Raw genomic sequence first — 22,543 nt, forward strand, 5'->3', positions numbered from 1 at the left:
CACTGGTTCACCCTCCAATGGCCGCCGTGGCCGGCGCACCGTGCTGATCCGAAGCCAGGAGCCAGGTGCTTCTCCTGTTCTCTCATGTGGGTGCAGGGCCCAAGCACTTGGGCCATCCTCTACTGCACTCCCGGGCCACAGCAGAGAGCTGGCCTGGAAGAGGGGCAACCGGGACAGAATCTGGCGCCCCAACTGGGACTAGAACCCGGTGTGCTGGCGCCCAAGGTGGAGGATTAGCCTAGTGAACCATGGCGCCGGCCATCAAATTTTTTTGCACCAAAATCAAGTTGTCTTTTAATCCCGTTTGCACAAACTTCGTGAAGACCCCATGTATTCCGAACACTAAAGTGTAGAAAAGCACAACCAGGTGTAGTTAGAATTTTCCCAACGTGTATCGCATACTTCCCAGCCTCTCAGATGTAGTGCTGGGGTCTGCCAAGCCCAGGGGTTCTTGTCCAATGGCTGTGGCTCTCCCTGCTTCTCCACACACCCCCAGCCAGTCAGTCCTAGGGGTCAGCAGACAGAACCTCCTCTCTTTAACCCTTCCCACATTCCTGGCCTGTTCCTTGTGCAGTCTCTGATCACTGAACAGGGAGAACTGACTGTTGTTATTGCAAAGAAGAAACAACGCTTGTAAAGTTGTCTATCATTCTGGGCTGGTGCTGTGGCACACTGGGTTAATCCTCCACCTGCAGTGCTGGCATCCCATGTGGGCGCCGGGTTCTAGTCCCAGTTGTTCCTCTTCCAGTCCAGCTCTCTGGTGTGGCCCGGGAGTGCAGTGGAGGATGGCCCAAGTGCTTGGGCCCCTGCACCCACGTGGGAGACCCAGAAGAAGCTCCTGGCTCCTGCCTTCAGATTGGCGCAGCTCCGGCTGTGGCAGCCATTTGGGGAGTGAACCAACGGAAGGAAGACCTTTCTCTCTGATGTCTCTATCACTGTCTGTAACTCTACCTGTCAAATAAATAAATAAAATCTTTAAAAAAAATTGTCTATCATTCTGCAAAGCTGAGAGTCAGCATCCTCATGGGCAAAGCTGGAGGGGGTTCCATCCTGGACATTGCAGTAAAGAACAGAGTCTTTGCGGCAGCTCCAGTTTTGGACTTCTTGGGCCATTTTAGGCAATATCTGTTGGTGCAGGTTTGCAAAAGTTCCAGCACTGGACGTGTGGAGTGACACAATTGTACACTTCTGGGGTGGTCCTTCCCGTAGAAAACTTTCCTTCTTGGGACCAGCAATGAAATGCAGCAATTTAATCTGCCACTCGCAATGCCGACATCCCATAAAAGAGTGCCAGTTTGACTTCTAGCTCCACTTCCAATCCAGCTTCTTGCTAATGTGACTGGGAAAGCAGTAGATGATGACCTAAGTGTTTGGGTCCTTGCCACCCATGTGGGTGACCCAGATGAAGTCCCAGGCTCCTGACTTTGGCCCAGACCTAGTGTTGTGTCCACCTGGGGAATGAATCAGTGGATGGAAGATCTGTCTTTCTCGTCTTTCAAACAAATCTTTTTTAAAAAGTTTCCTTCTATTCTTTAGTCTCTCCAGAGAAATAGATTCTGTAATATTCTTTCATAGCCTACATTTTAACACATTTCCTATTTATGTGTAATCCTAAGATCCCTTTGTTGAATTTTTAAATCCATTTTTATGAGTCAGTCTTAATAGACTCGACTCCAGCTGCTCTTCCTTGTTCATGGATATACTGATGCATATTTTTTTATTAAAATGGCGAGGGGGGCAAACTGCCCCCACAGTAATCTCTCTGAGGGCTAGCTTTCACAAACAGCAGCCAAGAGTCCATTCTAAACCATGCCTGCAAAAATGTTCTTGTGGGCTCACAGACTCATTTTGGAATGAGACAATCTGATCTCCTATACTAAACAGTAAGAACATGATTGCTACTCATTTTAAAAATAAATGCTATGTCTTACAGCAAAAATGCCCATAGACAAGTTATAAGTTATAAAACGTAGTTCAATATTTATCTTTTTGAATATTGTTCCAGCTCCATGTGGGGGAAAACGAATCCTCTAGTTAAGAGAATGAGTGTATATGAAAGTAGGTGGAAAATCAAGTTATGGTATGCATTCTATTTGGGATAAAATAATAGTTTTCCAAATAAAATAAATAAATAAATAAATAAAGGCAGCTACAGGGAAGTAGAGAGAGAGAAATATAGAGAGCTCCCTAAATGCCAACAGCAACTGAGGCTGGGTTAGGCCATAGCCAGGAGCCAGAAACTCCATCCAGGTCTCCCACGTGGGTGGCAGAGACCCAAGCACTTGAACCATACCCAGGGTGTGCCTTATCAGGAAGCTGGATCGGAAGCAGAGGCAGGATTCCACCGTGGGCAATCCCATATGGGATGCAGGTTTCCCAAGCAGTGCCTTCACCTGCTATGCCACAGCACCCACCCTTAATTTTTAAGATACGAAAGAGAAAGAAGGCAAAAGGAAAACATTCTGAAGCCAGAGAGAATCTCTTCCCTTCCCCTGTCGCCTTCCTCTATGACATGACACTGAGGTGACATTTCCCTGGCCCATTTCCGCCCTCCAGCCATGGTGCACGGATCTGCAGCAGGGCAGGTGGAACGGGCTGACCATTCACGTTTCAACAAGCTCCGGGCAGCACCACGCGTCTGTGCATCTGAAGCCAGAAACGAAGGCACACACAAGCTTCTGTGCTTTCACTCGGCTGAGCTGAAACAGCCAGCATATTTATCTTCTTACTCAACAATTCCATTTTTAATGGCGACAGCTTCGTCTTCCAAGTGTTTCATTTGCTCAGCTTTTTGTTGTGCACTGAGACTTAAAACTGGGATCTTCTTTTCCAAATCTGAAAGAAGAAGAGGAAAGAAATGTTACATTTCCCTTTGTTCGGTGCCTCTTGAGTATCCTCATTATTTGAAACCCGGGGATTTGTGTAATTTTTAAAGATGTACTCAGGTTTGTGTTTTGATTCAGTGGATAATACATGCATTTTCACCAGATGTTTCAAGATTTTCACAAAAATAAAAGCAAATAGACTTTTGTCTGAAAACTTTTAGATCTAAAAGCATTTACCAGTGTGAGTTGGCTAGAACTCGTTAGTAGTGAGACAGTTAACACTTCGATGGATCTGATGAAGCATTGTGTTTCCAAGGGTTTGTTCTTCACTTGAGGGTTTTCCACTATTTCCGAACAAAAGACTGATGTTTTCATTTCTTCAGCCTTCTTTTCTGCTGACACGGAAGTCCCCGAGCAGTGAAAGCAAACGGATGCTTTTCTTGCCTTCCCTCTTATCCATCCATCATCCATCCATCCACCCACCCACCTATCCACGTTTTGTTTATTCATTCTTCATTCAACAAAGTTCTGGGAATTCTACTAAATCTTAACAAGAAACTCAGAGACTAGAAGAAGCATAGAGAGAAGAGGTATATAGAGTTACAGTTAAGAGTGTGAGGAGGGGCCGGCACTGTGGCACAGCAGGTTAAAGCCCTGGCCTGAAGCACCGGCATCCCATATGGGCTCCAGTTCTCGTCCTGGCTGCTCCTCTTCCAGTCCAGCTCTCTGCTATGGCCTGGGAAAGCAGTAGAAGATGGCCAAATGGGCCCTGCACCCATGTGAGAGACCTGGAAGAAGCTCCTGGCTTCAGATTGGTCCAGCTCAGCCTCTCAAATAAATAAATAAGAGTGTGAGATCTTCTGAGAACTCTGACCTTGGGTAAAAGTGGGACTTCGGGCCAGCGCCGCGGCTCACTAGGCTAATCCTCTGCCTTGTGGCGCCGACACACCGGGTTCTAGTCCCGGTCGGGGCGCCAGATTCTGTCCCGGTTGCCCCTCTTCCAGGCCAGCTCTCTGCTGTGGCCAGGGAGTGCAGTGGAGGATGGCCCAAGTGCTTGGGCCCTGCACCCCATGGGAGACCGGGAGAAGCACCTGGCTCCTGGCTTCGGATCAGCGAGATGCGCCAGCCGCAGCGGCCATTGGAGGGTGAACCAATGGCAAAAGGAAGACCTTTCTCTCTGTCTCTCTCTCTCTCTCACTGTCCACTCTACCTGTCAAAAAAAAAAAAGTGGGACTTCTTGAAGGAAGATGAATGTCGATTCCACGGGTTCAGACCACAGCTGAATACTGAGTGGGTCTGGGTAATTGTCACACTAGCATGTAGTTTTTTAAATGTTTATTTTCTTCTGCTTGAGAAGCAGGGAGAGAGAGAGAGAGAGAGAGAGGGAGAGAGAGAGAGAATCTGCCATCTGCTGGTTCACTCCCCAAATGTTCCCAACAGCTTGGGCTGGGCCAGACTGAAGCCAGCCACCTAGACCTCCATCCTGGTCTCCCACAGGGGTCGCAAGGGCCCAGGCACTTGAGCCCTCATCTGCTGCCTCCTAGGAGCACTAGCAGGAAGCTGGACGGGAAGAGAAGTAGCTGGGACTAGAACCGGCACTCAGATATGGGATGCGGATGTCCCAAGTAGTGACTTCACACACTGTACCACAAGCACCTCCTAGCATGTGTTAGAGGCAAGAGCCAGATTGCTGAAGAAATACGAGGCTACCCTGTGAACAAATGTCGAATTAACTAGTGATGATTTCATGTGGAGAGAAGAAACCTCAGGGATGTGCCCTCGCTAATGTCAAGTACTTGAGGGTGCAAGGGGAAAACCAGCAAGTGAAAGCCGCACACAGGATGGCTTTGTCTGAGTATAAAGAACTTTCTAGCAGTCACAGTTGTTCAAAGACTAAAGAGCTTCTGTGCCAGGTGTGAGCATCTGCCCCTGGAAGCCCTCAAATGTGGATCCTTTGGGACTGAAAGGGGCTTTAACGTTGACAGTACAAGTGGGAGTAAACGGGAAACAAGACCCCTGTATTTCCACCGGGTGAACTCATGCGATTCAGCAGGCTGCTTCTCAGCCTCTCCCCTTCCATGTCCTGGACAGCTGAGCTCCGTGGGTGACACCACCTGGCTCCCTTGTGCTCTGCCTTCCATTTACACTTGGTCATGCTGACAAGCGATCACACAGTGGTCCAAGCAGCCAGTTTCCACGCTCTGTTCATCAGCCAATGCTCTGGCATTTCTGGCATCTCTCACCTCCAGCTCTAGCAGGGCAGTCTCTCCCCTAGGGCTCCGGCATCCCCAGGGCTCTGGGACATTCCTGCTTCTCCTGCCCCTGCAGACCTGGGGGTGCCGCTGCCACACCCTGAACTGGCTCCCTTCATTCCTGTGCATCCTTGTCATTCCTCCCACCAATAAGCAGAAGCTCTTGGCCGGCACCGCGGCTCACTTGGCTAATCCTCCGCCTGCGGTGCCAGCACCCTGGATTCTGGTCCCAGATGGAGTGCTGGATTCTGTCCCGGCTGCTCCTCTTCCAGTCCGGCTCTCTGCTGTGGCCCGGGAAGGCAGTGGAGGATGGCCCAAGTGCTTGGGCCCTGCACCCGCATGGGAGACCGGGGGAGGCACCTGGCTCCTGGCTTCGGAGGTGGCCATTTAGGGGGTGAACCAGCTGAAGGAAGACCTTTCTCTCTGTCTCTCTCTCTCTCTCTCACTGTCTAACTCTGCCTGTCAAAAATAAAATAAAATTAAATTAAATTAAAAAAGCAGAAGCCCTTTCCCCTCTCTCCATCAGCATTGTTTTGACTGTTAGAAGGTGGAAGAAAGGATGTCATAGGATCTCAAGAACCTTGCCTCTTCTGTGCTTGTTCTCATGGAACTCAGAAACAAGCATGCTGTGAAGACAACAGATCACCAAGAGACAGCACCAGCGTCTTAACTGCACCCAGCCAGCTGGCCTGTTAGATGACCCATCGAGCTGCTTGAGTAGCCTGGGTGGAACCACCACCCTGGAAACCCCCAGGCATGACTGTGACTTTAAGCCAGTAAATGTTAGAGTGGTTTGTTATGCACTGGATAGACAGTCCACTTACACATCCACTATCCAGAACTTTCTGTTTTGTGCTGGGACCCTGACTGCCGTAGGGTCCATTTCCACTTGCTCTACTTCGGTGCTGTCAAGGGCTCCTTACTAGGGTTCTTCCCAACAGATGGGAACGGAGCACAGCCTTGTGGCTCCTCCTCTTCTCAGCTGGCAGAGGGGAAGACAGCCCAACCACTGTCCTATTTTTCTGTCTTGTTGAGTTGTGCAAACAGCCATACAGTGAAGAGAGGAAAAGAAGTGGAATGCATTAGTTGTTCAGAGCTCTCTGAGAGAAGTCCTCTAGCTGGAGCTGCTCTCTCAAGCTCACTTCGAGAACAGTAAGAGCTGTAGTCAAGGGGGTGAGCGGGTACAATTCAGATCCTGCCATAGAATGGGACAGAAACAGGCTCCCCATGTTTTTGCCTCTGGGGTAAGGACCAAGGTTTGAGAATTGCCTATGGAATGCCAAGTCAAAAACATTCTGTCTTTCTGAATCTTTCCAAGTGTTTTCTTTCAAACATTCTTAGGAAAATACTTACAAGTGAAAAAAAGTTATTACCCACAAGCCCACTGCTTTTCAAAGATTCATATAAATGTACAAAGCAGTACACTCTCCAATCTCTGGGCCTCCCTAGAGATAACACATGCTAACAGTTGGATACGGATTTTTCTTGACTCTGGCCCAGATGAACATTGTGTTTTCATGTCAAAACAATGATATACATTGTTGTAAGGCCAAAGGCTCACTTTATAACAAAAAAGCATCCAACAATGAGGATATGTGGTTATTTAAGTACTTTGAGAGTTATTTATGTTCTAAAAGAACATCATCACTTTTAATGCTTTGGGAAGAAACAAACTAGAACCAAGAGTGGGACTATATGTTCGATCATTTGATATTCCTTGGTCAGAGGTAGTTAAGGACTTGATGATTGTCCAGAAAAATCATGAATACCAATTTTGGGGAGGAAAGATTCTGATTAGCCTTCTGATTGCATTTATTCTATGTTCACTACGCTTGGGTGCATCAAAAGTTCTATTTTGATCAAAGTCCTTGTCCAGAATTTCATTGCTTTTGGATGGCTGTCTACAGATTCAGGCTAGATGATCCAGAGCACTTGGGTCTCCTTCCTATGACTCCCAAAGAGGCATTTCTATGAGAGGAAGAGCAAGCAGCAAAGGTGAGTCCAGGGTGTCTCACCCTCCATAATACTGACATTTTGGGCAGCAGAGCCACTTGGGGAGCTGTCCTGGGCTTTGTCCCAGGCTTAGCAACCTCTCTGGCCTCTACCCATGACGTGTTAGTAGCGCCACCCATGTGACCACATAAAGGTTTTCAGAAACCTCACCTCCAGGGAAAAAGACTGAGTTAGGAGAAGGGCATTTCAAGATGACCAAAGGAATCTTCTTTGTTCGGATTAATGCAGGGAAATGCTCACTTATACCTTGCTAGGGAAATCCACGCATGAGGCTTGGTACTTTCGCAATCCCCAAAACAAAAAGACCAATTCCTGTGTTTCACTCGTCAGTAAACCTCAGTGTGATTGTCTTGTATTAACAACACATTGAAATGGGTACAGATGGGTACCAGGCAGGCGGACTAGCCGTTATAATGAAATGGGCAGGGTGGCCAGAACAGACAGCTGTAATTCTTCTTACCTTGTCCTCTCTACCTGCAGCCAACTTCTCTGCAGCATCTCATAGCTATTTCACTCTTGCGAAGGTTTCCCTTGTCAGTCCTGCAGCTCGTTCCTTGTGTGGAAGGGTAGTATTGTTTTTTCCCCACAAACCTCTATAACAAACTCCTGCCATTCCAAACACCAGGAAATACTTACAAAAGATGTATGCAGCCACGATGGTTCTCCTAATACCTTTCATAAACAGAATCCAGGGGCTGGCGCTGTGGCGCAGTGGGTTAAAGCCCTGGCCCGAAGCGCCTGCCTCCCATATGGGCGCCAGTTCTCGTCCTGGCTGCTCCTCTTCCGATCCAGCTCTCTGCTATGGCCTGGGAAAGCAGTAGAAGATGGCCCAAGTTCTTGGGCCCCTGCACCCTCGTGGGAGACCCAGAAGTTCCTGGCTCCTGGCTTTAGATTGGCTCAGCTCCAGCCATTGCGGCCACCTGCGGAGTGAACCAGTGGATGGAAGACCTCTCTCTGTCTCTACCTCTCTCTGTAACTCTGTCTTTCAAAGAAATAAAATAAATTAAAAAAATACAATCCAGAGGAAGCCATACTCCAGGCAATAGGCTTACGTCCTCTGATATTTCCAATGGGGCTTTTATTTGCATGTTCATTTTCAGGATGAGGAACATCTTAGTATGAACAAAAAATAAAATTTCTCTGTTGCAAAATAGTCATCATCAATGCATGTTAAGGCAACTATTTATAAGGCACCTGTGGTTTGCTCTGTACTAGATGAAAGTGGGAGATAACAGAAGACAGAAATGACCCAATCCTGACCTTGACAAACCTCTGGCTCAGTTGGGTTGGCCAGTTGTACCTGCAAGGTGAGTGGTGGAGAGTAAGAGGCAGCAGGTGTATGTGAGTCAGTCGGATAAAGGCCAGAGAGGAATGAGGTAGATAGGGAGGCAGAAATGAAAGCAGAAGTAACAGAAACACGACCTCCCTGGAATAAGAGTGGAAACGTCTGAGGCCAGCCCGTGAACCTGACAGCTTACAGGGTTAAGCAGATGAACCAAGGCCAGAGCCAAGAAGAGAGCAGGGACATGGGACGAGGGTGAGAAGGAAGCACCTTTCTCAATACCTGCTCAGTAGAGAATGTTTTCAATTCCCCCAGTTGATGGAAAATTTACCCAGTGCTTCAGGAACTAAAAGCCAGAGAAGAGCTCAATTATAAAAACGTTTTCTTTGTTTAAGCCACTATATGCAAGCAACCAGAGATTTCCTGCTAAGAAAAATGAGTTGATAGGTTCTTTCAGCAGCCTAAATTAAGGAGCCACTTTCTGTAGCTGTTTATGAACTCATTCTGGTTTCTGTAACTTGATCTAGCCCTCCAGCAGGTCCCTTTCATTGCTATGTTATGTCACGTGTGTTACGTGGCTGAATTAGGGTAAGGGACAAATGCATTCAATATAGACCACATAAATAGTGGATGCCCAGAAGTTGAGGAAACTTTTGATTTGCAGGTCATTTGACCAGAACACCGCGAAGAATACGACAGGGGCGGACAAGGGTAGACAGGGGCAGAAACAGCCAATGTGATTTGGCCAGAGACTTCCGCCTTCCAAAGACAGGCTTTGTGTCGGGACCCCTATGGACACACAGCACTGCGAAGCACTAAAGGAAATGTGGAGAAATGGCACAGAAATCTGCCATTCTGGGGTTACCCGTCGAGGAAGCACAGTTTGTCTGCTCTTGGTGGCCATGATGGGACTAACGAGCTTCTCAATACCCCCAGTCTGGCCTTGGGCTGAATTTCCACACTGAGGGCTGGGTCTTGGTTTCTTTGCCACTTGGTCTTCAGCAGGGAGCATGCATCCTCCAGCCTGTCCCTTTGCTAAGTCCAGCTCTTTCTTCATTTCCTTTGTTTGATGTTCAGCCTGTTGTTAACGACCAGAAAGGAAAAAGTAAGAAAATAAATGATATATTAACTCTTAAAAAGTCAGCTGAGTATATAGGAAAAGAAAATAGCATCTTCACTTTCTCTGTTGCATTTATAGAAGAAGGCTTTAATCAAATATTTCAGGCATACAAGAGTCTGAAGGAAAATCTGGCAAACATCCATGTGCCCACCAGCTAATTTAACAATAAAGCATTGGATGGGGCCGGTGCTGTGGTGTAGCGGGTAAAAGCCGCAGCCTGCAGCGCCAGCATCCCATATGGCACCGGTTCAAGTCCCAGCTGCTCCACTTCCAATCCAGTTCTCTACTATGGCCTGGGAAAGCAATAGAGGATAGCTCAGGTCCTTGGGTCCCTGCACCTGTGTGGGAGACCTGGGGGGGTGGGGTGGGGGCTCCTGGCTTTGGATCAGTGCAGCTCCGGCCATTGCAGCCAATTGGGGAGTGAACCAGCGGATGGAAGATCTTTCTCTCTCTGTCTCTCCTCTCTCTGTGTGACTCGGACTTTCAAATAAATAAATAAATCTTTTTTTTTTTTTTAAAGAATAAAGTATTGGCAATGAGCCAAGACACTTGGCATACCTCTCCCCATCCTATCTCCTCTCTCTCCACCAAAGGCAACTACTATTCCATGGAGCCAGTGCCGAATACCCTATACAGGATTCCGAACAATATATAGCATTTTTTAAAAAAGTTTAACTTTATACAAAAATGTCATACTGTATATTTGGTTTTTTAAATTCAAATTGTGCTTACTTAAAAAAACAACAAAATTGTGCTAAGATAATTTGTATGGCTCTGATTCACTTATTTTCACTGAGTTAAATCATTTCATTGTCTGAATATATAACTTATTTTTCTCTTCTCTAGCTGGTACCGGTGGCTTATAAACTTTTCCACCTTACAAACAATTTTATGCTTGTTTCTTATTTTGGTGATCTTAGTTGTCACATCTAGAAATTCTATTAAAATATCTTTCAAGTCTGACCGTTTATCTCTTGTGTCTTGTTCATACTTTCATGCATGTTTAGTTTTCTTTTTCTTAAACATATTTATTTGAAAGGCAGAGCTACACACAGAGAGAGGGAGCGACAGAAACAGTGAGAGAGAGAGAGAGAGAGAGAGAGAGAGAGAGAGAGAGAGAGATCTAGCCACTGGTTCAGCCCCCAAATGGCCACAAAGGACAGGAGCCAGGAGCTTCTTCCAGGTCTCTCACTTGCTTGGTAGGGGGTCCAAACACTTGTGCCATTTTCTGCTGCTCTCCCAGCTGCATTAACAGGAAGCTAGATTGGATGTGGAGCTGCTGGGACTCAAACTAACACCCATAAGGGATGCTGGTGTCCCAGGCAGCAGCTTAACCAGCTATGCCACCAGCCCCATAATTTTCTTTTCTTTGTTTCTTTTTTTTTTAAAGATTTATTTTATATATTTGAAAGACAGAGTTACAGAGAGAGGTAGAGAGAGAGAGAGAGGTCTTCCATCCGCTGGTTCACTCCCCAGATGCCCTCAACAGCTGGAACTGTGCTGATCCGAAGCCAGGAGCCAGGAGCTTCTTCCGGGTCTTCCATGCGGGTGCAGGGGCCCAAGGACTTGGGCCATCTTCCACTGCTTTCCCAGGTTATAGCAGAGAGCTGGATGGGAAGAGGAGCAGCCGGGACTAGAACCAGCACCCATATGGGATGCCGGCACTTCAGGCCAGGGCTTTAACCCGCTGCGCCACAGCGCCGCCCCCCCCCCCCCCCATAGTTTTCTTACACATAGTAAACATTGCTATTTTATATTCTATAACCACAATGGTACCACTGCCATTTCTGGCATTCTGATTTTCTTGTTCATTTTTGTTTCAGATGACTGCTGGTGAAGACAATTTGTTTCTTTACATATTTGGGGCAATTCTGGGAGGCATGGTTTTAAGGTCACTCCTTCAGAGGGGATTTTTGGTTACTTCTACCAAGTAATCAAATCCTGGGTGGCACTCCCAACTCAGGACCATTTCAAATGACATTTGTAGCTTTGGCTTTTGGTGCTAAGTAGCAGTATGAACTCTAGCCCAAATTCACGAGAGAGGCAGTTTTGGTTAGCAATTCTTAGCGGCTCTGAGTATGTGTCTTTGTGTGCATGTGTGTGTGTGTGTGGGCGGGGGAAATTGATTCATATTTTACCAAGTGTTTTACCTTTAGGCACCCAGCTGTGTTCAGGCGTCCTGTTGTCTCCATGCATGAGTTTTACTTTCTGTCTGCTATGCAAGGTACCTGGGTAAACCCCAAAGTGCAGATGCACCAGGGATTGGAAGGTGTGCTCTGCCTACCGGCAGGTGGTGCCTGATAAGCTCTCTGCATTCACACTTTCCTGCCATTTTTGGCCCCTGAGGAGATCCCCAGTTTCTTACTCACTCACCCATGCATCTAAAACAATTTAAATAGCCTATCTACATTAAACAGACAGAGGGATGCAGCTGGATAGCAAGAATAACTTCTAATATTTTATTTTATAAAAGATGTGTTGGAAAGGAGAGTGATAGAAGTGGGGCAGAAGAGAGAGAGACAGACAGAGAGACAGAGACAGAATCTTCCATGTGTTGTTTTACTCCCCAAATGACTGTAACAGCCAGGGCTGGGCCAGGCCAAAACCAGGAGCCAGGAACTCCATGCTGGTCTCCCACATGGGTGGCAGGGGCTCAAGGACCTGGGCCATCATCTGCTGCCTTCCCAGGAGCATTAGCAGGCAGCAGGGTTTGAAGCAGTGCAGCTGGCACTCAGACAGACATTATACGCAGCAGCTGAACAGGCCATGCCACAACACTGGCCCCAGATGCTTACATCCTGTAGCAGAGGAGGATAAGAGATTGACAACCATTAACTGTAGATTTCAAAATAGCAGGTAGGGGATCTGAAGTTCCCAACACAAAGAAATGATGACAGCCCAAGATGGCAGATGTGCCAGTTACCCTGATCTGATCATGATCCGTTGTTTACACATATTGACACATTGTACCTTATAAATAGGTACGCTTATTATGTATCAACTAACAACAAAATATATTTTAAAATTCTAACATTTTCAGTTTTTTTCTTTTTAAAATTAATTAATTAATTCATTTGAAAGGCAGAGTTACTGACAGACACAGGCAGAGAGAGGTCTTCCATCTGCTGGTTCACTCCCCAAATGGAAACAATGCCAGAGCTGGGATGAGCCAAAGTAAGGAGCCAGGGGTTTCTTCCAGGTCTCCCATGTGGCTGCAGGGGCCCGAGCACTTGGCCCATTTTCCACTGCTTTCCTAGGCACCTAAGTGGGAAGCTGGATTGGAAGTGGAGCAGCTGAGACTTGAACTGGTGTGCATATGGGATGTCGGCCCTGCAGGACCGGCCCCTTCAGTTAGAAGGGTTCCTTACAGCACTGGTCCAGCATCATTACAGATACAGAAGTCCCCTCCTGTGCGCTGGGCATCTGTAGGAGTCTTTCTACAGTTGGAGTCTGTGAAGAGGCAAATACTAAACACTGCACACTTGGTGGTCCACACGGTCTCTGTGCAACTACTCGGCTCCATGCAAGGGGCAAAGGCAGCTATGACGGCCGCATTTTTCCATCCGTGTTCTAGAGCATGTGCCAAGAAGCGGAAAACGTAGAAGCCTTCTCTGCACCCCTGCCCCTTACTCATTTTTTTAAAATTATTTTTGACAGGCAGAGTGGACAGTGTGAGAGAGAGACAGAGAGAAAGGTCTTCCTTTGCCGTTGGTTCACCCTCCAATGGCCGCTGCGGCCGGCGCATCTCGCTGATCCGATGGCAGGAGCCAGGTGCTTCTCCCGGTCTCCCATGGGGTGCAGGGCCCAAGGACTTGGGCCATCCTCCACTGCACTCCCTGGCCACAGCAGAGAGCTGGCCTGGAAGAGGGGCAACCAGGATAGAATCCGGTGCCCCAACCGGGACTAGAACCCGGTGTGCTGGCGCCGCAAGGCGGAGGATTAGCCTGTTGAGCCACGGCGCTGGCCCTCTGCCCCTTACTCTTATACGTGACCCCTTCCCGTCTAACGGTTTTAGTTCCTGTTACACCACTTGCTTTGCGTTGCTTTTCCGTTTTGCATCCAGGTTGCAAGGACAGAGATATAAAATGCTGCTGGAGGGTGGAGAGAGACGCACAGCCTGCAAGGAAGGAGTTGTAACAGAGGACAGAGAGGCCTTGGAGGAAGAAACGTCACACTGTGGGGACCAGGTCCTGCGTGCTCTCCACCCACCATGCTTCCTCTCTCTGCACCATCATGTGGGTCTAACCACAGCCTCACTCTCGCTGAACTCCAGGCAAACGCATTCATTTCGGCAAGATATTCAGTGCTAGGATGCTCTGATAAGAGTCCATGTTCAGGCCGGCGCCGTGACTCACTAGGCTAATCCTCCGCCTGCGGCGCCGGCACCCTGGGTTCTAGTCCCGGTCCGGGCGCCGGTTCTGTCCCGGTTGCCCCTCTTCCATTCTGGCTCTCTGCTGTGGCCCGGGAGTGCAGTGGAGGATGGCCCAGGTCCTTGGGCCCTGCACCCACATGGGAGACCAGGAAGAAGCACCTGGCTCTTGGCTTCAGATTGGCGCAGTGCTTTGGCCATGGCAGCCATTTGGGGGGTGAACCAACGGAAGGAAAACCTTTCTGTCTGTCTCTCTCTCACTGTCTAACTCTGCCTATTAAAAAAAAGAAAAAAGAGTCCACGTTCATGCAAATGTAGCCTGAACTTAGTTGTTTGTTCCTTTGGTTTGTGAGCTTCACACAGTGCGTTCCTGGGGCGGACATTTAGCTCGCCGTTAAGACGCCTCTCACACCTTGCATCAGACTGCCTGGGTTCAGCTCCTGGCACCTGTCGTGGACTCCAGCTTTTCTCTAATACAGATTCTCAGAGGCAATGGTGATAACTCCAGTCACTCCATTCAGATTTCTGTCACTCAGATAGGAACTCAAGATAGTATTCCCAGCTCCTACCTTCAGCCCTGTCCAGTCTGGATCACGGTGGGCATCAGGGGGAGTGAACCAGTGGATGGACGTTCTCTGACTACTCTTCTGTGTGTGCCTCTTAAATAAATAAATAATACATCAGCACATAAATAAAAGCTATTGCTTTCCATGATAACAGAGATGAACTTTGGCCTCAAATCCACCATTCATGAGCTGTATGACCTGAGACAAGTTACACAACCGCCCTGAGCCACAATGTCTTCATTCCCAGGCTGGGGGTAGCGCCTGCCTCACACCCCAGAATGGGTGACTGTGAGCTGAGGTATTCCACGGGAGGGCCTGTGGAGCATGCCTTAAGTGCAAAAGACAACCCTCATCTGATTTTACCCGCATGATGATCCCATCGGACACTCACATACCTGAAAACCGCTGTGCTGTTTCTAGCCTCAGAATCTATTTCAGGCTTGCTTCAAAGATAAACACCTGCAGTATCTTCTCTCTGCTTTTTGTTATCTCTGCAGCCAGCTGTGCGATGGTGGAGTTCGCCTGTCCCTGAGGGATTCAAGCCTGCTGCAGCTGGCTCAGCCATTTTCTCAAGGTTTACTGGAACGTTCACTGCTTTCCTAAGGTAAGACATTAACATATCAGATTAGATAAACAGACAATTATTCACTTACTTCACCTGGAAAGCACATTCTATTCAACTGACAGCTTTCCTGAATTATTTATAAAGTAAACTTAAATTATTTTAAGCTGGGTGAAGTGCTGGAATCTTCATTTTGAGAAACAGGTATATATCCAAGTGCTAATGCACACATGTGCACACATCACACACACTTGCCACACTTACTCAACATACACAGATTTTCCCAATAAGGAGATTAAAGATCCAGGTCTTTTTTCTTCTGAATCTATCATTAGTAGAGAAGTTTGGGGAATATAACTCCATATTTGCACCTAAAAACTGTCCTCGGTCCATTTCAGTTTCCCAAGTTCTCGACCGGAAGCAAAGCTCTCCTTATGGGGGTGGTAGTGGGAGAGCGAAGGGAGGCCCGGAGCCCTGGGTTTCCAGGCTGTTTGTTCAGGGTGATTTAAAAGCCTCACTGACATTCCAGCCACTTGCGGGCTGGCCAGAGGTTAAAAATCACAAGCATTCCGACTGATCCAGCCTGTTTCACAGAAATGAGCTCACCTCAAAGGCAACGGTCACCGACACAGAGATCTAGGGGCTCAAAACCACGTTGAGAAGGATGCTCCGGGCCAGTGAAATATTGCACAGAATTAAGCAGGGCTGTCATCAGAAACGCTTGGGCCCAGCACTGAAGTAGCTGAATTACAAAAACATCCCCTTCCCCACTCAACCCATCCCCCCTCCCAGGGGCCATCTCTATTCCCTTTACGAACCTTCAGAATTTTTCCTTTTCCCAGCATGCACACCATCACCCCCTCCCCCATAACCACCCCCATCATTTCACTCTGGTAGGACTTTCATGACATTAGTGTTCATTTTTTCTATTTTCTATCACCATATATATATGGTGATATATATATATATATTATATAATATATATTTACTGCATCCTTTTTCATTTTTTAAATATTTATTTATTTATTTGAAATGCAGAGTTTTAGAGATGCAGAGGCAAAGACAGAGAGAGAAAGTGATCTTCCACCCACTGGTTCACTCCCCAATTGGCTGTAACAGCCGGAGCTGCGCTGATCCAAAGCCAGGAGCCAGGGGCTTCTTCCAGGTATCCCATGTGGGTGCAGGGGCCCAAGGGCTTGGGCCATCTTTTATTGCTTTCCCAGGCCATAGCAGAGAGCTGGATTGGAAATGGAGCAGTCGTGACTTGAACCAGTGCCCATATGGGATGCCAGTGCTGCAGGCAGTGGCTCTACCCCCTATGCCACAGTGCCAGTTCCCCTTTTTCATGTTTAGGTTTATCAGTGTACTTCTTTTTTTTTTTTTTTTTTTTTTTGACAGGCAGAGTGGACAGTGAGAGAGAGACAGAGAGAAAGGTCTTCCTTTTGCCGTTGGTTCACCCTCCAATGGCCACCGCGGTAGCCCACTGAGGCCGGCGCACCGCGCTGATCCAATGGCAGGAGCCAGGTGCTTCTCCTGGTCTCCCAAGGACTTGGGCCATCCTCCACTGCACTCCTGGGCCACAGCAGAGAGCTGGCCTGGAAGAGGGGCAACCGGGACAGAATCTGGTGCCCCGACCGGGACTAGAACCCGGTGTGCCGGCGCCGCAAGGCGGAGGATTAGCCTAGTGAGCCGCGGCGCCGGCCCTATCAGTGTACTTCTTATTATGGCAAATTTAGAAAGTACAAAAAGACAAGAAAAACGTAAAGAAGGGAAACATGTTTTGTCATTAACCCTATGAGTTACGCAGATATTGGGTTTGTCTAGCTGTCTACAAAAGTTTTTCCTCTCGGGGTTGAGATCTTCATCCATGAATATTCTGTTATCTGCTTTAAAGCATCCACATCACACTGTAACAATCTCTGCCTGTTTTCAAAGATCACTTGTTAATATTACTGTTTTAAAAAAAGTCTTATGTGTTTGAAAGGCAGAGTGGCAGAGAGGGGGAGAGAAAGAGAGCAAGAGAGTGAGTGAGAGATACCCTGCCCCTGCTGGTCTGTTCCCCAAATGCTCACAAAAGCCAGGGCTGGTTCAGAATGAAGCTAGGAGCCAGTAACTCCATCTGGGCCTCCCCTGGGGGTGGCAGGAACCTAAGCACTTGGGCCATCATCTGCTGCCTCTCCTGGTGCATTAGCAAGGAGCTGGACTGCAAGCTAAGTGAGACTTGATCTCAGGCACTCCCCAAATGGGACGTGGGCATCCCAAGTGCAGGCTTAAAGTGCTGCATCCCAACCCGCTCTGATACCACCTTTAACATCTGTGTCATCGGCCTGGTTTTAAGTGTTAAAGCTGGAAGGCACTGAATCTTCAGACGAATCTGACCCATTTCATTTATAGGAGCAGATGAGGAGACAATGAGGGTGGCTCAAGACTCAGGGCCTGCTGCCAAGCATCCAAACCCAGTGGTGGGTGCTGAAGGTGGAGCCATCATCCACCCCCACCCCCCTACTTCCTCCCACAGCACCTGTGCTTACAAAAACATCAGGATGCCTTTTCTTTTTTACTTCACCAAGTGAAAAGGACAAAAAGAGTGCAGAGTTACTTAACCCTGTACCCAGTATATATCATTTCATTCTTGTATCATTATTATTTCTGGGGCACTAGGGCCCATTTTTGCCTATTCTCCAACATCAGATAGTCTTGCTGTAGGCTCCTTTTATTTAGATGTTTGTGTAGTACTGTTTATTATGGTAAATTTTTAAAGTGCCAAAAACATTAAAGAAAGGAAAAATATACCATATTCCGACCACCTGTTGAAATCCTGGGATATAGGATATTTATATATATAGGGTATAGGGTATTTATTGGTACACATCGGTATAAAGGGGTACTGGATCACTGGGAGAGCTTTCAAAGCCTAAGGAAAACAGGAAGCAAGGATCTCCACACGTTGGTTTCCAGCTGCCCAGTTTCCAGGGGCACCTTCAAAGAGAGCTTAGCCTTCAACTTGGACAATGAACTACTGTGGGGTAATTGCTTTTGGGCATTGTACTCCCTAGGCAAACATTTTTCAGTAGGCCTTTTAGAGGCAGATGAAAACATTAAGACTGTACTTACTCAACAAAAGTTCATCTGCTGCTTTAGAGATAGCCTCTTCTCATCTTTCCTGTGGTCCTCATAGAGGTGCACGCACTTCTGTATTTTCTCAAGTTCATGGGTTCGATTTTGTGATGGGATTGTCACACGTGCGTGTCAAGTAAGGGATTTGCAACCTTCTCCATATCCTTTGGGGACATGTTTTCCTCTTAAATAAGGTTTTAGGTAAATCATTTCCCTTATGTAACAAACTCTAGGTCAAGAGCATTTGCATTTGATTATGTCCTGACGATACAGGGGCCAGATTGTGTACGTCCCATAGATTCTTCTCCATTCTCAACTTCTCCTTTCTGGAAGAAATACTGCGTCCACAATGCAGAACAAATGCTTGGTGGAAAGATGGAAAAGCAAAGACTTGGAATGTTATGTATGTGCCACATGGTGTCCTCCCAGGAATTATTTATAAGCACAGATTCAAGAGCAATTAAACTTTTAGATGCCTGCCATTAAAATTTAAACACAATGAATGAGTCAAGGCAGAGGCGCTGGGTTTGAAGTCACCACAAACTTGATTCTGATCCTGCACAAGAGTGATGAGTAGCATAATTTTTGCTCTTCTGTAAATTGAGTAACGATTGCTGAGGGTGCAACTTAAACTGGAGACAAGTTGTTTTGAGATAGGAATGAGACAACACAGAATGAAATACAAGGGAAATAATATCTTCTAAGGAAATTTCTCAATACAGCCCTGCCCTGCTTTTCAGAAAAATAAACCGGCTCTATTTGAGACCTGAGGTGGCAGACAGACTGCTCGGGTTAGGTATAACACCAGTTGTCACCATCCCGCTGCTCACCAAACTCCCTTCGTGCAAAGGCGCTGGGCTGACTCCCTCCCACAGGAAGTGTTAGAGATTAGACATGGATCTTATCAGCAAGGGGTTTATTGTCAAGCAGGGAAATACAAGTCATTAAATACAAATACTCTTCAAGTAAGAACAGGAATGATAAATGCAAGGCAAAAGGCCATGGGCTTCCGAGGAAGGAGCAAGTACTCTGGGAAGGCCCTCAAACAGGCATCGAAACTGGGTCTTGGAGGACAGCAGGTTAGACTCCTGGAGACCGTGGGGTGGGGGGATGTGTGAGATTCAGCCTGAGCTGGGAGCATAGAAGGCAAAGCTCAGGGTGGTACCGGAAGCCGTGTCTGGTCGCTCTTGGCAGGAGTGTCGTATGTCTAAAGGGAGCCGTTTGGAAAGGCGAGGAGCCAATCACACAAGTCCCTAAATAGGAAGCTGAAGAGCTTACACTTTGCTCCGTGGGCAGTGGGCGTCTTGGAAGGTCTTCAGCATTTGAGTCAACTAATTCACATGAAGAGTGCTAAGTTATTGACTTTTGAAAATGGTTATGGAAAAGCCTCTTGAGATTAATTCCAGATAGTTTAATACCCAAATTATATTATTTGCGGTGGATGAGATTTCAGGCCATTTTACAGCTGTAATACTTGATGTTTACCTTTAAGAATTCATTGCAGTTTTTTTAAGTGAATTAATTTATTTGAAAAGCAGAGAGACAGAGAGATCTCCCATCTGCTGGTTCATTCCCCAGATAACAGGCCAGGGTTGGGCCAGGCCAACACAGGAGCCCTGAACTCATCTGGCTTTCCCACATGCGTGGCAGGGACAAAGCACTTGAACCATTACTTACTGCCTCTGGATATGCATTAACCGGAAGCTGGAATAAGGAGTGGAGCTGGGACCTGAACCCAGGCACTCTGATATGGGATGTGGGCATCCTAAGTGACATTTTCACCACTGTGCTAAACGCCCACCCCTATTCACTGGAGTTTAAAACAAACCTCTCCTCAAATCAGGGACAAGAAATAATAAATAATTTCTTTTGGTAAGAGCCAACAAAAGACTTGGCAATAGTGAATAATAGTTAATAATCCATTTTTTAGATGCTACTTCACTATAATATTTGCTACACTAACCAGAATTTGGCTTATCTTGCTCTCCTATCATCTCTGTTAGCAAAGACAATGACTAAGTACTGATGTTAGGGAAACTGATGGACTCATCATGTTGGAATTCCCTTTTCTTTCTTTCTTTTTTTTTTTTTAAATTAAACTTTTATTTAATGAATATAAATTTCCAAAGTACAGCTTATGGGTTACAATGGCTTCCCCCTCCCAAAACTTCCCTCCCACCCACAACCCTCCCCTTTCCCACTCCCTCTCCCCTTCCAATCACATCATGATTCATTTTCAATTCTCTTTATATACAGAAGATCAGTTTAGTATATATTAGGTAACGATTTCAACAGTTTGCCCCCATATAGCAACACAAAGTGAAAAAAAATACTGTTGGAGTACTAGTTATAGCATTAAATAAGAGTGTACAGCACATTAAAGACAGAGATCCTACATAATATTTTTTTTAAAAAATTAATTAATTTTCTATGCCATTTCCAATTTAACACCAGGTTTTTTTTTTTTTTCATTTCCAATTATCTTTATATACAGAAGATCGATTCAGTATATAATTAGTAAAGATCTCATCAGTTTGTACCCACGCAGAAACACAAAGTGTAAAAATACTGTTTCAGTACTAGTTATAGCATCACTGCACATTAGACAACACATTAAGGACAGATCTCACATGGGATGTAAGTACACAGTGACTCCTGTTGCTGACTTAACAATTTGACACTCCTGTTCATGGCGTCAGTAATCTCCCTAGGCTCTAGTCATGAGTTGCCAGGGCTATGGAAGCCTTTAGAGTTCACTGACTTTGATCTTATTCCAACAGGGTCATAGTCAAAGTGGAAGTTCTCTCCTCCCTTCAGAGAAAGGTACCTCCTTCTTTGATGGCCCCGTCCTTTCCACTGGGATCTCACTCACAGAGATCTTTCATTTAGGCCTTCTTCTTTTATTCTTTTCCATGGTATCTTGGCTTTCCATGCCTATAATATTCCCATGGGCTCTTCAGCCAGATCTGAATGCCTTAAGGGCTGATTCTGAGGCCAGAGTGTTGTTTAGGACGTCTGCCATTCTACAACCCAGCCATCCCACTCCTTGGAATTTACCCAAAGGAACTTAATTTGGCTAATAAAAAAGCCATCTGCACATTAATGTTTATTGCAGCTCAATTCACAATAGCTAAGACCTGGAACCAACCCAAATGCCCATCAACAGTAGACTGGATAAAGAAATTATGGGACATGTACTCCATAGAATACTATACAGCAGTCAAAAACAATGAAATCCAGTCATTTGCAACAAGATGGAGGAATCTGGAAAACATCATGCTGAGTGAATTAAGCCAGTCCCAAAGAGACAAATATCATTTGTTTTCCCTGATGGGCGACAACTGAGCACCAAAGGGGAAACCTGTGAAGTGAAATGGACACTATAAGCAACAATGAACTGATCAGCTCTTGTCCTGACTCTAGATGTACAATGTAATACTTTATCCTTTTTAGTATTTGTTGTTGTTCTAGTACTAGTGGTTGAACTCTGTAATTAACACACAATTATTATTAGGTGTTTAAATTTTAACTGAAACGTGATCCCTGTTAAATTTAAGAGTGGAAAAAGAGAGGGAGGAGATGTACAATTTGGGACATGCACAATCAGACTTGCCCCAAATGATGGAGTTAGAAATGTGCCAGGGGATTCCAATACAATCCCATCAAGGTGGCATGTACCAATGCCATCTCACTAGTCCAAGTGATCAATTTCAGTTCACATTCGATGGCTCCTTTAGGTCTAAGAATCAAAGGGATCACACAAACAAGACAAGTGTCTGCTAATACTAACTGATAGAATCAAAAAGGGAGAGAAAGATCCAACATGGGAAGTGGGATACACAGCAGACTCATAGAATGGAATTCCCTTTTCAAAAAAATAAAATAACCTTAAACACCAAGTCCATTTGTTCGGAATTTTAATTAAATTCTAGGATTTATTGCTAAATTAATGTTACACAGAGTTGTAATTTTTTGGCACAGAGTTAATATTTTGAGATTATTCTCATTAAGAAACTTTAAATCAAGGGACATATAATTTTCCTGATTTAAGCATGTCACAAGCAATTAATATAATTTCAAATTAGTTATGATATTTGAGTATACATTTTTAGAAAAAGGAGCAAAAACTGTCCTCTTTCAAAAAATTTACCTAACAAAAAGTTTTTCACTTTTTTGATGAAGAGTCCTTTTTTTTTTTTTTTCAGTTTCACTTTGGTTTTTAAAATTTCCCTGTTTCTCATTTAGCTGTAAAGATGTTGTGTTTCGAGATTTCTACCAATTGTAATTTTGATCTGGAATAAGAAAAAAAAACAGAAAATACATAACAATCAGGCATATTCCATGACGTTTAATAACTTATCTAGACCAAACTGTCAGTAAAAACTAACTAGAAGTCTAGATGACTCATAGAGTCATTTTAAATAACTCTTTTGAAAG

At 45.9% G+C, this 22,543-nt stretch overlaps 1 pseudogene; it reads right to left on the minus strand.

Annotated features, from left to right (window-relative positions):
• Positions 1-2,686: 2,686 nt before the first annotated feature.
• LOC133762561 (laminin subunit beta-4-like) overlaps positions 2,687-22,543 on the minus strand; it is a 110,957-nt pseudogene continuing 91,100 nt past the window's right edge.

Source organism: Lepus europaeus, chromosome 1 (assembly GCF_033115175.1).
Source record: "Lepus europaeus isolate LE1 chromosome 1, mLepTim1.pri, whole genome shotgun sequence".
Lineage (NCBI taxonomy): Eukaryota > Metazoa > Chordata > Mammalia > Lagomorpha > Leporidae > Lepus > Lepus europaeus.